The sequence below is a fragment of the Centrocercus urophasianus genome, unplaced genomic scaffold, assembly GCF_019232065.1.
Source record: "Centrocercus urophasianus isolate 14NV4802_14NV808 unplaced genomic scaffold, USGS_Curo_1.0 seq_29, whole genome shotgun sequence".
NCBI lineage: Eukaryota > Metazoa > Chordata > Aves > Galliformes > Phasianidae > Centrocercus > Centrocercus urophasianus.
This window is the reverse complement of record NW_024884855.1, coordinates 12174903-12188239: the sequence shown is the minus strand read 5'-3', so window position 1 is coordinate 12188239 and position 13337 is coordinate 12174903.

Below are 13337 nucleotides of genomic sequence, written 5' to 3'. Positions count from 1 at the left end.
GGCGGCTGGGTTGCAACAAGGATTCAGGTGTAGGTAAGGCAAGATGGAGCTTGGTGTGCTGATGTGCTGATGTTATTTATCACCACTGTGTATAACTAAAACAACACTACCCTTGAGTTGTACAGCAATTGCGTTCTTATAATGCTGCTCTTTTACATACCACAAATGAGAAGATGATAGGAAATAGTGAATTGTGCAGTCAGTGTCCCAAAGCAGAACTGACAGGTCCCTCTGGGGACGGAGCTCCCCACAGCAGCTTCCTCTCCTCTTGCATATGGAAGAGATGATCCATCAGTGACTCACCAAATACTTCTCACTTGATCAAATAATCAGAAAAAAAAAAAGAGGAAATACAATTTTCAATGGTCTTACAAATGGGATAGGAGACTGTGATTAAAAACAAGGAGCTTAGTATGTGAAGAGCAAGAACACAGCAGCAGGAGCAGCAGGTTAGGTGTTATTGTTGTTATTGAATTGGAGTGTGGGGTGACCACACTTTATGAGAGCTTTACTGCTTCACTCTTGTAAAAATGAATCACATTTTTCTCTCATTTTCTCCTCATTTTTTTCCCTTTAAAAGAGTGATTGGGAAAAAAAGATAACACAAAGCTCCAACCTGGGAAGTTCAGCTTTGCACGTCAGTGCTGTGTGCGGATGGATGATTCACTGCGCTCCATCTCTGTTTCTAAGCTCACTTTCTGTTTGAACTATAAACATGTCAGACTTTGTAGAGATTCTAAGTTGGGGCCTATGCTAATAGTTGCTTTTATCAGGTAAAGAGTTTTGTGATAGCATGAGAAAACGTTGCAGAAAGTGCTGGTTTGATGGGAAAATAGAGAGATCTTCTAAGTCTGTTCCTGTGCTCAGAGAGGTTATTTCCATCAAGGCTTATGCTGGGCACTTCAGTGGCATCTAGAGATACTTTTAAATATTTTATAACATCCTCTGCAGTGCTGGAGGGGATGAACTGTATGCTTTCCCAACTCTGAGTCATTCTTGTGCCTGCACAGTTCCCACTCAGTGCCTTTTGACTCGCATTGCAGCTCTGGCCAGGTCAGGCAGCAGGCTGCAGCCGTCCTGCTGAGCACTGAGATGGAGCTGGAGCATGGTGGTATGTGCAGGGGTCCATAGGACAGAGCTCCAGCACACAGGCAGCAAAGGAAGATTTAGTCTGTAATGCTGAGACGTGTGTGTATGAAGTTTGTACCTACCCATCTCTAACTGTAGCAAATGGTGCTGCCCAGATGAAGCTGGGCTGTCAGTGACAGGAGCACTTTGCTTGCCCTGCTGTGGTGCATGGCTGTCCTCAGGTGTCCTGAACTGCATTCAGCTGTGCAACAGCTGTGTGTGGTGTGTAACTGCTATGAATTGGCCTTCCTGGTCTAACTCTTGTGTGGAAGGGCGTCAGAGTGCTGGTGGGTGGGAGGCCCAGTGTCTGGGGCTGTGTTTGTGCTCGGAAGAATCAGTTTTTGATCACTGCATGACCTTTTGTGCCAGCAAATTGGGGCCCACGTCACAGCTGGAGCATCTGGTGATACTACAGCAGGAAAAGAACCAATAGCAATACAGCCATAGGCTGGAGTAGTATGATGACCTCTACCAGGGAAATACTTTGGATTTCCCCCAAATGAGACTGGAACCTGGTTTTTGATGTGTATGACAGCTTCTCTTGTTCTTGCTTACCATGAAGCTTTTACTGCTTCTGGAAATGCTACCTGGCACCCCAGCAGCATCATGGTGAGCTTGCTCCCTGCAGAGCTTGCAGCAGCAGCCTTGTCCTCTGCTCCAGTGTGAGCCCTGGTTTCATTCACATGTTGCTGAAGCACTTGCAGCCTGTCAGCCCTTTGTGTTCTCTCTTCGTTGCTCTTTGCTAAAAGGAGGAGAAAATGCTCCTGGCTTGTAGTTGAAACCCTCTGCTGATGTGTGTCCTTGTACAGAGCATCATCCCTGAAGGGTGAATGTTCTGTGAACTACCTGCCCCTGAGCCCCAGCCTGACACTTGAGGGTTGGTGCCAGACATTATTTAGGCTTATCTGACTCTTATAGTTAAATATTACAGGAGCAATTTTTAAAAGGGTGGGAGGGCAGAGGCGGCAGGCAGAGCACCCAGTGCCCTGCTTAGCGAGCGCCTCAGACTTGGCCCATCACGTTGTTTTATCAGACTCCGTGCACTGCAAGACTCATGAAAGCAACATGTAATGTGTTGGGCCAGAAATTGTCCAGTTCAATGTTAGCTTTGCGTAAGGGCTCAACAGCTGACTCAATTTTAGCAGCTCTGAAAAGTTGCCAGAAGCATTTTAATGCTCTCCCCTTCTGCCGGGGCTGCGATGACAACTGCAGTTCCATGGCTGTCTCCGTGGGACTCATTAGCATGGCACGGCCTCGCTTCTGCTGGGCCGCAGGGGACGGCGTCACACGTGAGACTGATGGCAACCTTCACTCAGGAACAAAAGCGTGCAACGGAACTGCGGTGGGGAGGAAGGGTCATGCTTAATGATATGCAAATCAATGTACCATCTCACAGAGATTTGATCTGGGTTTTGAGGCAGCTGCTAAAAATGTTGTTTTAACCCCTCTTGGGAGTGTAAGTATATCCAGAAGATGCAGCTTAGATGGAGAGTGATTGCATTTTCTGAGAACTTTTATCTTACAAGGTAGAGCACTTGAATGCTGCTGTGCCTTTCATCCTTGGACCGAGCTGGTTGGGGAGGTGTACGTGTAAGGGTAATTTCATCAATGTTAATATGGCAGAACATTGCCAGCTCATGCAAAAAACCGTGCTTAGAAATACCCTGCAGATTTGTCAGGATGTGAGAAAGTTTTACTGTAAATAATGAAACATGAAATACCGTTTTCAATGCACAATGGGTGTGTGTTCTCCTTGCCTTTCGTTGTTTCATCCCAGGCGCTCTGAGACTCGGCAGTGCTGCTTTGCACTCCATCATTGTGCCATCAAATTTCTATCCTCCTTGCTTAATGAAGTGCTTATGTGCTAACCTGAGAAACTCATCCATGCCTGGTGGTTTTCCCATTTGTAAGGGCAAACGACTGAGGTCTTTCCTTCCTGTAACCAATTCTGCACATTGCTAAGCCTGTGTAGCTCAGGAGGTTTTTATTGCTGACGTCTAGGGTGACTTTCTGTAAGACTCAAAGCAGTTGCTTCAACGTGACACAGCTGTAAGAAGGGGCAATGTTATGGCCTGGCGTTGGTGAGAAGCAGATTGCAGCTCCAGGAGGCAGGGACCTTCTTGAAGGCTGAGGACCCCACACCAGGGCAGGAATAAATGAGCAGCATGCTGCTGTGCGTGCACACAGGAAAGCCTTGTTTGCATGTCAGTCTGCTGTATGGGTAGGAGATAGTAAACTGGTATTTCTGCGACAGGAATCCCTTGATTTGTTTTCCAATATCTGTATCATCTGCTTCCAGCCACATTCTCAGGCTGAGTCTGACAGAGGTGTGCAGACAGACTTGTGGCTCATCATCTTCTAATGGATGCCTGTCACTCTCCTCCCCTCAGTTCCTGATGTGGCATTTGTAATAGCATTGCTATGAAAGGGGCCAGAGCTCCCTGCTCTGCAAACACAAAGCCAGAAGGAAACTTCAGGTTCCCTTGAGAGAATTAAGGTTATTGCCTCCAGTACTGCCCTGCCAAGATCTTCTGAACAGTCAAAATGCAGTGCTGCCCAGAGGCTTAGCAGCTCCAGTGTGACAGGGGATTATAGAATGTTTCCCCATTGGTCTCAAAAATGCTGCAAGTGGAAGTAAATTTACCTTGCTATTTGTTGTTTACTTGTTTATACATCATTCCTTATTCTGTAGCTGTGCCTAGGAACACCTCTTGTTCCTAGATATATTGCTACAAATTTGGCTTTAAATGAACTTGGAGAAAATGAATGAATTTCTCTGATATATCGGGGTTTATTAAAAATTAAAAGACCTTGGTTGACTGCTCCAGTTCTGTGCGGGCTTCCACCAACTGCCTTAAAATGTTTATTCCTGGATCTTTAACATTCTCCCGTAGTTACTTGAGGATGGGAAGGCATTTAATTTTCTTCACTGCCCTTTTCATATACAGAATGGCAATATGTATCAAACAGTTTTTCCTTTTCCATAGAAACCCTTGCCAGCTGTGTAGCTGCTGTGCTGCCATGGTCCTCCCACTCCATTCAAATTCTCTGCCCTTAGCCAGGCTTGCAATAGCTTTTTCTGTCTTCAGCTTTCTTAATAAATGTTCCATCTTTCCTAACCTTGTTTACAGTAATTTCTATCAGTTTCCTTTTTTTTCCCCAGTTATTTTGTATTGGCTTTTTGCTCCTAATTGCCTTCTTCACTTTGCACCAAATATGACTGTGCTTTTAGACAAACTTGCTCTTCTTAATTGTGCAATTGTGGCTTTAGACCATCTAATGGATTGTTTTTTTCCCCAAAGAGCTCCCAGTTCTCACTCTCTGCTCTTTCTTTTTAGCCAGTTTTTGTGCAATTTATGTTCTGTTTTGGGACAATGCTTCTTTTGAAGTCTCAGACGCAGTTATGCTTCTCCTTTCTGTTCTATCCCCATTTTAAAATATCCTTTCCATCCTTTTGGCTTTCCATGATATTAAACTGCTGGATCTGGATCAGCAGCAGCCTTACCCCATGGTGGAATAGTACCTGGAAAGTCACGTCCGGAATCTTTGGGACACTGAGTCTTTGCAGAGGCCTCTTTCTGTTCCATAGAAACAGCCATGCATTTCTCAATTAATACAAAGATACTGATTGCAATTACTTCTCCGTTTGTTGCTCTCAGTCCCGAAGAAGTGCTTGTACTCTTCAGAATATGTAAGCTTTGTTTAAATTCTCATTCGTTAATTGGCACAATAAAGGCTGGTCCTCCTTGCACAGGCTGCGCTTACGTCCCTAGATTCCTGCACCTACACTACTGGAGAACAGGTTTTGGCTGTAGTCCTTTGAGGAGGTGACTCTCCTATGCAAGGTCTCCTGACAGCAGGGTGTACCTCTGCAGTGGTGATTTTGTACCTGGAGGAACAATCACACTGCTAGCTCCTACTCCTCTTGTTTGGGGTGCTGAATTCCAAGCCCTGCTACCGTGGGATGCTAGGAGAACTGGTGTAAAAGCAGCATATGCTCCTAGATCTGCATCCAAAGCCACTGCTGCATCACTTGCTATCAAACAATTTGCTCCTGCTGTGACAGCAATTTTGGGTAGTATTTGGCAGCTCAAGCTGCCAGAACAATCTTGTTCTTATTGCATGGATGTCTAGCAAGCTACACGGCAAACTGTAAAGCTAAAAATTCACTGTTCTGTAAAAATGTGGTAATTTGGGTTTGCATTCCTAATCAATTCCTCACTGAGTCACTGACATATCAAGGCCCTCAATCACTGATGCTTAATGGCTGGAAATGCTGTTTGAAGCACCAGGGGGCTACTGAGTGACCCAAACCCCATCTGCCTGACTGCAAAGGATCCTCAAGTCAAACTGGTCTTCAGAGAGACAAACCCCCTTCTTCTATACTGTACCTGGCCACAATCCATTGAAGGATGGTGTGGTCTGCTTGAACACCATGATGGTGATTACCTGCAGCAGCCTCCCAGAGGTCTCTCTCTTGAGCATCTTCTCTGGGATTTCAGGGGGCACCAGGCATTTCCATCTGACAGGGGACATTGCAGTAGGTCCCAAGATGTGAGCGAGGTGGTTGTGCTGTGTGTGTGAGGAATACACCTGCTACCAGGGCATCCTGAAACACAGTGTGTGTCTTGAGGCTGGCAGCACTCAGCTCAGCCTTATGGAGCATTCACGTGCTGGTTTTTCAGTGCCTGGGGGAGCTCACTCTTCCACAGGTGACTTCTTTGCAGTCCCAGAATTGGTGGGTGTCCCTGATCAAGGTGTGCTGCAGCTGAGCCTTCCATTCTCCTTTCCTATCCCACAGCCATGGCTGGAAAGGCAGGATTTGTCCCTTCTTGTCTGTGCTGATATTGTCTTCTGCTTGCCATTTGTGTGGTATCTCTCCTTGCTTTCTTCCTCTCTGAAAATGACATGTCCTGTCCCTAGATATGTAAGCACATCCTGCTAAGAGCGTGGAGCAGATTGACTGCGAGCCCTTCTGATGCTGAATTCAGCTGACAATCAGCTCCTGATGCCAGCAGCTATTCCTGTTTTATCCTCTTCCTTCAGTCTGATGTTGACAAGGTCAAGTCTAGAAACTTGTAACAAATGTTACTTTCTCATTAAAAGCTGTTAATGGGTGGCAATTCCTGTTCAGTATATACCAGTTGCCATTTTAACCAGCTCTCTCTTTGTAAGCTTCCTGTTGAGTAGCTGGTAATTCTGGAGTGGTGAATGGCATTAGAGCTGGCATTTTTCCATGCTTTTTGTTTTTCAATCTGCATTTCTTTTAAAGCAATTGGTATTTGAATCCCATTTCCAAGTGATCCTGGCTGCTCTCTGAAGAGAAAGGGGTGAGTGGGGGAAATCAGGGGATGGATGGATGAATGAATGGGGAGCGCCATGAGCGTGTTGCAGCTGGCCTACAGCTCTCTGCCAAGGGAAACTTCTTCCACGTGAAGTTAGTGCAGTTCTCTCAGCCTGCACCCTCAGTATCCTTGGCTGAGCACCTCTCCAGTTTGCTAGGGACAGTGAGGTGTCCTAAAGCTGTGTAATTGCACAGCAAGGACAGCGAACTCTCTGGTGTGTTGGGCTGGGATGAGAGGCTGAAGCAGTGGCAGCCCTGCCTTTCTGTAGCTCTTCTCATCTATTTGGTGCTGCAGTCCCTAGTCTGTGTTCCAGCACCGTACTCATACGCACTCAGAGCAATTATACAAGTGAGTGATATCAAATATAGAAGATATATAAATATGGTGATTTAAAATTGTGGCATTAACCTGTATGCAGAGACCTACAGTTTGAGTCAGACACCTTTTAAAACATTGCAAATCTTTCCACTGCTGTCAGTCGGCTTTAGCTCAGCCTGATGATTTGTCCTCAGTGCTGGAAGTTATAGAGTACATCTTCCTGTGACCGGTTCGGGGCTGTCAATTGCTGGTGGATGCTCTGCCTGAATGATGATCCCAAAAGTTAATTTCCATTCGTGATGTGGTGAGGTACGTGAGGTTTTTCCTCAGCCTCACTCCAGGCAGCAGTAGGGCTGTGTAAGGATGGATGTTGGCAGCTGACTTTGAGCACATTGGAAAGATGATCTCCAGAAGAGCACTCTTGTCTGGCACGCGCTGGGATTGATAGCTGGCATCAGCTGCAATGAAATGGCCTCTCATTAACACTAATCATACTTAGCTCTTTCTTTTCATATTAGATAATGAACGTAGTTATGTATTGGCAAGCCTGCCCTCCCTTTTCTGCTGACAGCATTGGATTATTGTGATTTATATTCTTCATAAAAGAAGTAATATGATTATTCAGTTAATCTATTATTCATTTCACTTATGATCTATTCTTTTTGCATTCGTATTCTGTGAGTCAGTTTCTCTCTCTGCTGTTCTAATAGAGTAGCATTTTAAATTGTGAGAATACTGCATTAAACATGTATAAGATTTAATCTAATTTAAAATGCTTTCTTCTAGCAGGATACACCTAATAAGCATAAACACAATAATGGTCAAAAAACTACGGCGTATTAGCATGACACGTTACCAGGGATGAATTTTTCAAATAAAGCTAAGCACTAATTATTGAATATGAAAAAAATATATATATTAAAAATTCTTATCCTGAAGCTATGTGATAGACATGGGAAAAGATCTCTTGGCAGAATAGCCTTGCATTCAAGCTGCCTTGAAGTCTATAAATACTGTTTCTTGCTGTCTAACGTGGTATCTCTAGAGTAGCACAAAGTCAGTGATATCTCACAGTATTAATGTTACACGGACAACAAAGTACTGGTGAATAATTAATCTGCACTTGATTTAGCACTGGCTGTGTGCATGTGACCTGCTGGCTGGGATGGATGTTAGGTTTCTTCTCTGTGTGTTTCTGCAGTGAGGTCAGGGCTGCTCATCCAGGGGCAGCACAGCCATGCTGTGTGAGCTTTGAGAGACTCCTGTTCAGCTCTGTTATCTGGGCAATTGTTGTCAATGACTTGTTGGGCAGAAAGATGGAGCTCTGGCTGGACTGGAGGCTGGTCTGAGTGAAATTCCTCCCTCTGTCTTCTGAGTAATGGCGGTGGTTTTTCATGTGGAGTGTTTTGGTTTCTTGCTTCCAAAGGATGTTTCAGAAAATGTTGTCGATGCACGCTGCAAAAGTGGAAATCCTGCCCATATGCAATAAGAACATTTTGCCATCAGTTGGGCAAACACTTCGCCTCACTGAGGCAAAACCACGGAGCTATTTTTCTGTAAGGGTCTGGGCCTGTCCTGTGCTGTCTGTGGGACCTGGTTCCCCCCAGCACCGCAGTGCTGCAGAGCCCGGTCCCACAGTGTGGCCACGGCACCCCTGTATGCTTCTGGAAGCCATCTCAGCTCTGTCACTCAACACGAAGCTGATGGAAGCTGGCTTTGTAAAACCCAGTGGGAAAACGCACATAATTAAGCACAGTCCTATGTCTCTGCAGTTCCCAAAACTGCTTTTTAAGCCTCCTGTTCATTTCCATTGTATCAGTTTAATTATAGATTTTCAGCAGAGGCTGACATGCAACAGGAGGCCTAATTGTGCACTCGCTTTCCGGGATTGCTCATTCCCAGCAGGTAACCCCAGGCACAGATGGCAGAATTAGCCACGTGCTCACGCTGCCGACCTGCTCTGCACACAGGCTGTGAGCCGCTGCCCTCCCACACTCGGAAGAATGAGTGATGCAAAGAGAGGCTTGGACAGTTGGATGAGGATCACTGAGACAGCTTGCTGGAAGCAGTGCCTCAAATGATGTAGAAAAATGACTAATGCTGCAAGTTCCAGAATACAAACTCCTGTGATATCGGGGGAGTTTAGAAAGAAAATACCTTCTGACAACGGTTCAGAGGGATGTTGCTTCTGAGTGTGGTTTGGATTCAGCCGCATTTCTCCTTAAGCGTGTTCCGGTTCTTGATAAGGTCAGAGCTTTGCTGAATATTTCTATCCATTACTTGTATTTTGCTAAGTACTCCAGTTGCAGTCCAGGATCCATTGAGCTGGTGGTGTTTGAACATAAGAGAATGAGAGTGCTTTGTATTTGAGGAATGTAATAGGAGTGTATTTAAGTTGACATCTCTCTGCCCTGGAACTGACATGAAATAAATAGTTATGGGAGAGCAGCTTTCCTGAATGTTACAAAACCAATGCTTGGGAGTGTGTGTGAATCTGTGGCAGCTTTTCAAACAGAGGATGTACCAACCCCCCTTTGCTATTCTTTGTCCTGGGAGGAGCTTGTGGAAGCTGTATTTCGGGTGTTCCAGAAATCCAAGCTTAGATGCTGGGACTTAAGCAAGTGCTGGAAAGACAGAATTGTAAGCTATGGTCATTCATTCATGTAGGCACTGGCACAAACTTCCCAGGGAGCTGGTGGAGTCACTGTCCCTGGCTGTTTATAAGAAAAGGGCAGAACGTGTCCTAGAACCTGCCCGCAATCTTCCAGCAGCAAAAAGTACTTGGTCACATCTCTTGGTTTAACAGAACACTGCTCTGTAGGTGACCCATTTCAGCCAATTAATGAGTGAGCTTTGACTGCTAAGCCTTTCCTGTTTAGAGTCCTGGATGCCTCAGCACTGCCATAGCTTCAGTTGACACTTGGCGTTGTTGGCACCTTGGGGAGCTCAGGCCTCAGGCACACAAAGCAGCACTTTGCTTTTTTGTTCATGTCAACCTCTCTTTGTATCCATCCATCTTAACTGAAATGTTATTTCTGGCTCTCATTGTGTTGTTGTTTCTTCCAGCAAATAATATAAGAAAAAGTCTGGGACAATTTCGGAGGCTGTATTTATTTAATAAAAAAAAAAGTTATTGATGGCTGCTACTTTTTCTGTGTGCATTTGAAAAAATCCTTGAGATGGGGTTTGGTGGCTTGGTGAAATGAACGATTACTATGGAAACAGTGGCTGAAGTGTTGCAGAAAAGTTTCTAGTTTTTGTTTTTTCTGTTTATGCTGTCATAAAATCATGCAGCCCTATTGCTGAGATGCTGGGACAGCCGTGTTGGTGCCATTTGTGATGCAGCTTGGAAAAAGAGAGAGCACCAAGCTTGTCAGTCTTTGGATATACATCCATTTACTGAAAGAAATTGAGAAACCAGGAAAATGTACAAATCAGCTGGAGGAATCTTGTGTTAATGGTAGTGATGCTTAGATTTTAAGTAGTACTTCTGACTAGATTCATATCACGGTTCTACAGCTGGGAGCTGCTGTTGTGTTACAAACCTCCGTGTTTTTGGTAGGAGTTTCGTGTCTGTCTCCTGGTGGTTGGGGGCTGCACAGAAGGAGGAGTGGAACTGCCTCCCCAGGGCTCACTGGGCACGAAAATGTCCTATTTGTCCTGATTTACAGCACAGGTGAGCACAGGGTCTGGTAAGCTCCATATTGAGGTACTGATGTGTTGTGTATGTGGGGAGAGAGGCAAACTGCTGTCTCATCCCTGGAATTGTCTCCTGAAAGTGGGGGCAAGCTGATGCACGTCTGCAAACTGCATTGCTTGAGGCTCATGCGTATGCCTTGAGGTTTCAGTGGCCTTGTTCTGATGTGCTCAAAAGCCATAGAGGGGTTTGGTCCTCTAACTCTGCTGTGGAACTCACTGTGTGTGCAGGGAAGAGGGCTCAATATTAAGGAGTGACTTCAGCTTTGTCCTTTTCAGAACTCTTCCTTTGGTGTGCTTTTATCCATTAATCCTTTGGTGATGGTTAAGGTGATGGGCTTTAATTTAAAACACAAGCACTAAGAAATATTTGATTTGGAATAAAACCTAGCAAACACTGAGATGTTGCCATCAGGTTTATTCCAGTATTTGAGGTCTTAGTCCTGCAGCAGCAGTGTTTCAGGTGATGTTATGTAGCAATGGCTTTTGGGTGCCGACTGGTGACAGCTAATAGGAGAACTGGACTGAAAAGTCCACAGAAAATGAAAAGCAAGTGTGTATGAATCAGACTGTGGAACGAAATGTGGGTTTGTGTTTGCAGACACCCACTCAGCTCTGAGCACTGGCACCAGCGCTGGCTTTTGGCAAATCGTGATTCCTCATCCTGCATACACCAGTGGAAAATGGGAGCAGCTCCACTGAAGTGACTGGGACCATCCCTGTAAATAGGGGTGGGCTCAGACCGATGCTCTGTGGGACCAGTCTGAGCAGGGAGCAGATCCTCAGCAAAACTAAAAGATGCAGGTTTGAGTGCATTTTGAACTTCTAAAAAACAGAATATCCTTCCCATCACTTCTGCCCATTTAAATCCAAAATAAAAGATTGCATGGAGTGCTTTCATAAATAATTTACTTTCTGCCTGTCACCAGTCAAGGAGGCATAAAGCTTCCTATGTGTACAGGATGCTCCTGGAGCTCAGCAATAACTGGATCAGAATTTAAAACAAATCTGAAGATTTTTATTTTTCTATGAGGATGGAAGAGGTTGAGGGGCTCTGAAAGAGTCAATTCAGACCCTGCCACATCAAACCCTCCCTGTGGGCTTGGAAAAGTACTGCTCATTCATCCCCCGCATCCCAGGGGAAGAAGGGTGGTGCGGGGAGGACTGCCCTTGTGGTCGAGGAGCTGGGTGGGACTCACAGGGCTTTGGCTCAGGTCTCTGCCCTGCTCAGGGTGACGTCAGCTGGGCACAATGCGCTTCTGTGCTGTGATCCCAGCACACCTCTGAAGGAGCCAGGGAGCAGAATAACTGCATTCATATGTCGTGTCCAGGCAAGCCGCCTGCTGCCCTTGGGCTGGCTAACACAGTAGGTGTGTCGTGTTTACACAAACGACCTTGCAGCATTGCCAGTTTTCCATCCTCCAGGTTCACCAGGAGAGGAATTACTGAGCAAGCAATGGAGGTTGGAGATGGTTTATCCAAATGTTCTGTGTGATTTTGGGCACATCACTTAGGCAGAAATTTAGCAAAGTATTCAAGCATTTTTGTCCTGCTGGAGGCTTATCTCCCGTTCTTCTCAGTGGGATTTAAGTTTTCACTTTCTGTTTATCAGTCTCACTGTGATCCATGCATATCTTAAAGTTTCTTTTTGAGAAAAGATAAATGTCTGGTCTTGCTGAGAAGTTCTGAGGAGGAATTAAAGATTGTGAAGGAATTAAAGATCTCATGCCATGTAGCCATGATAGTATGACCATGTATTTGCCAAAGGGAAATCCAGGCAGTTGGAGCTTGGCACAAGCATTCCACATGAACTTCCAAGCTTGTGGAGCACCCAGTCTCCACCTTGTACAAAGCTAATTCTGTAGTTTATTGCAGATCTTTCACAAACAATTCTTAAAAAAAAAAAAAAAGAACACCAGCATTTCTGCCAATGGCCCAATATTTGTAACACGCTTAGCAAACCGTGTGAGCTCTTTGTAATTCATCAAAAAGGCACCCAGATAACAAGATGAGACTGCTTGCTGTTGCTGAACGTTCCCAGCGCTGCTTCAGATTGAGAGCTGGGGATGCTGATGGGGGCAGGAGGGCTGCAGGGCAGTGCGTGGCAGCATGGTGCTGAGCGTGCCTGCGGTTGGATCCCACTCAGTGCCCATCCTGGGGATCTCCATCCCATTCTGGAGCCTGCACCTCATCTGCCTGCTTCTGGCCCAGAATTTGGAGTGGCCAAGCTGTGGTTGAATGAGTTCCAAAAAGGTGCTGGAGGTGTTGTGGCAGCTTGTTTTGTCTGTAGCTGACATTGTGAGTGGGATAGAGCTGGGCTGGCTTCTGACCCTAGAGAGAGAACACGGCTGTGGGAAATGACTCTCGCTTGGCACTGTTTCCAGTGGGAATCAGAGGATTTCAGTGATGTTCCCCCTGATGCGCTGAAGCTTAACTTAAAAATCCTGGAGAGATGAAAGGGCAGCCCAGCCTCCTCTGGGGGAATGTCACGGGATGAGCAGCTGCTGTGGCAACCAGCTGGAGTGGGTTCTGGAAGGGGCCTCACAAGTGCTGAGAAGTCAGATGAGCAGGAGGGGCTGCGTGCAGAGGATTATTGCCCTGCCAGCTGCACAGGGCAGCAGCCTGCTCCCTCCCTGGGCAGGGTGATTCCCCGGGGCCTTGGGAGACCCATGGGTGTCTGTGAGAGGCAGAGCTGCGCTGTGTGCAGCACCACCTCCACGCACTCCTGCATTTTCCTCCTTTTTTGCTGAAAGGTGAACGGTAGAGACTTTGACACAGTAACAGGAAGGGGATGCTAGGTGAGTGTGCCTGCAGAAAAGCTCTTAGCTTCTTTCCTAGTCCTAAAGCAGT